Here is a 2,881-nt window from a genome sequence, read left to right as displayed (position 1 = left end):
AGACGTTTTGGGTTTTATCTTGCTGCGTGAAAGAAAACAAACACGCGTGTTTACTGTTTTTGCTCTTTATTTTCAAATACAACCAACAAAATAAGACATTAGTTCATAACGTTTTCTTCTGCGCTTTCGGCTCAAACTACGACTGAACACGTTTGTAAAGCTTCTCTTCTAGTTCTCGACGCGTTTCATCGTTTCGCTAGCTAGGTTCGTGACAGACATTGGTTTTTTGGTTTTTCCTTAGACTCGTTTTCTGTCTTAACAATTCGTTATCATACGCGGTTTTGTTGTGAAATGTAAGAAGTTGTGGAATGCGTGTTAAGAAACATCACCACTTCTGTCATGCCTAGGTGCTCAGCGAGTTCGATCATGTTAACAGACTAGAGATTGACTGCCAATCCGAGTAATCTAGCGTGAGACCGTTACATTGGTACTCGACAGGTTCATGAGAATTTCAAAACACGTTCATCAATTCTTGAACTGTACTTCGGCTGAATCTTGACATGATTTGTCTTAACGTTAGTGAACTTTTCACAATGCTGCTGCTGGGTTGATTTTTTTTTCTTGCCCACTTATAAATACAACCCTGTCTTTGCTTTGTTTAAGCGACTGAATGAGCTTTGAAGAGATTTCAATACCAAATCGTACTTCAGTTTAGTGAACAAGCGATTAGTGGCTTCGGTGTCAGTGACCCGTTAATATCTTTAACGTTTATGGTTGACATGGTTGTGACATGGTTGTGTGTGGTTTGAGTGGTTTATAGAAAAAACTAACCTTAAATAGTTTTAATCGCAGTTTTCCAAACCGTAATTGTGATTGTATAGACAGTTGAACATCCACAAAAAGTCATGTTTTTTTTGAGCTGGGAATCACATCCTATAGTGTTAATCATAAAAGAAAAACATAAACTCCTAAAGCGAATAAGGGCAGAGTGAATGAATGACAGTGAAAGTGTTTCTCGAAGTTTTGTATGTATCGTAAATAAACTTTATGTATGTGGAATTGTTAACCGTACGTTCGTCAACAAAGAGAGAAAAAATTGTAAGCTTTAAGTCGGTTGTATCCACAAATAGGATCGCCAAATACTGAATCAAAATGGCTTGTAATTTCGCTAGTTGTCAATTTTTTGAACAACGACATGCGTTCATCGTCTTTGAACTCATTGAGAACCATTGTGACACACGTTTGAATTCCACACCCGAGTGAGGAGTTCATTTCTACTAGCTTGCTTTCGAATATTCGTATTGGTTCTTCATATTCTGTTATGTATTGAAAAATGCATAGCGAGCATTCGTGGTGATGTCTAGAGTACGTGAGATGGGTGAAAGCAAGTAGGTGTTTTGTGCTAACTGTTCGTCTTCGTCAACAATCAAAACCTCGTCGATATCCATTGATAAGGCAACAAATGTTTACAGTTCATTGATACAATTTATTACAACATATACAAAAATGTAACACACACAAGTCAACATAATCATACAATATTGCAACAACGTAGTCATTCGTCATCATCGCTCATTCTAGATCACTGAGTATAGTCTTTTCCTTTTTCGGTTTCTTTGCAGCTTTCGTTTCACCAGATTTGCGCATTCTTTTAACAGCCAGACCGTTCATAATTTTTTTCATCAGTTTAGCGTATCTGAGATTTCTGTATCGGAGATGTCGATATCGGCATATTTGCGTTTTTCCTCAACATTGGAAGATTTTATTCGCTCTATTAGCGCAAACATGTTTTCGTCTTCCCCAGAAACCGAGTTTTGTTAATCACATCAATTGGAATTCGATCGAAAACGTTAGAGCTCACAGTCTTCACAACATCGTTCTGCAGGTTTTTTGTTTTCTTGATGCCCTTTATCAGATTCTGCGTTCTTACTTTGAGGCTTTGTACTGCGCTAGTTTGGCATCAATCTGTTTTAGTTTCTCTGAAAGTTCTTCTATCTTCAAATAATCGTTAGGCGACAAGAAGACACCTGACTCGACTTCAGACACCAAATTCCTTTTCACGCCGTGATTCAGTACAGTGTTCGCAAACTGCTGTATTCGTTCTCGGTTGTTTTTTTATAGCATAGCTCGAGGTCAACATGCTTGTGCCATCGTAGAAAGTGATGCGAGTGTGTGCTTATTTTGTTAACTGCAGCTATATATACGCTTGAAAATATGCACGCCGTACTTGTCATCATTGGCTGGAATAATCGAAGTAGTACGCCTCTTTGGCTTTACGCACGTGCTTGTCTCGCTCTGTCTCCAAAACGAATACAGTGTACCGTTCCTTAACATCGCACAAGTGTTTCCCACATTCTATCAAATGCGCAGTAGCTCGACACAAATGCTGCTCTGTTGCGATATGAGAGTTGGTGTGTGTGAATGCGTTTTCTCAAATTACCGGTCTCGCCCAATATACTCACCGCCGCAGGTGGTTGCACTTCAGAACATATATAACATCTTGGATTTACAAGTCCAGTTCTCTCCATCTTCAACAATGTATACAAAACCACAATGAACGAAAACTATTTCCACTCTTTATTTGAGAACATAGAGGCCGCGCTCACGTTACATGGTTTACTTTGTAGTCCATCAACAACTCAAAATAGTGAAATTATGAACTGAAAATGTGTTTATGCGTTTTTGTTACAAAAACATGAAGATCAGCTGGTACCGTGAAATTGATTCCTTGTTCCTGCATAGCACAAGTAATGTCAAAACACGAACAGTTTTGCGAATTTAGCTGACTGATATGTAGAGTTTTACTAATTGTTGTGAAACAAAACTCGATTGTCAAGTCGAATATGAACACGTGTTCGTCTCCATATAGTCTAGTATGGTTTCAAAAATGCTTTCGAGCAGTTCTTGTTCATTGATCAAAACGCTGATGCATTTAAAAACG

The sequence above is a fragment of the Dreissena polymorpha genome, chromosome 4 (genome assembly GCF_020536995.1).
Source record: "Dreissena polymorpha isolate Duluth1 chromosome 4, UMN_Dpol_1.0, whole genome shotgun sequence".
Classification (NCBI taxonomy): domain Eukaryota; kingdom Metazoa; phylum Mollusca; class Bivalvia; order Myida; family Dreissenidae; genus Dreissena; species Dreissena polymorpha.
This window is presented reverse-complemented; position numbering follows the sequence as displayed.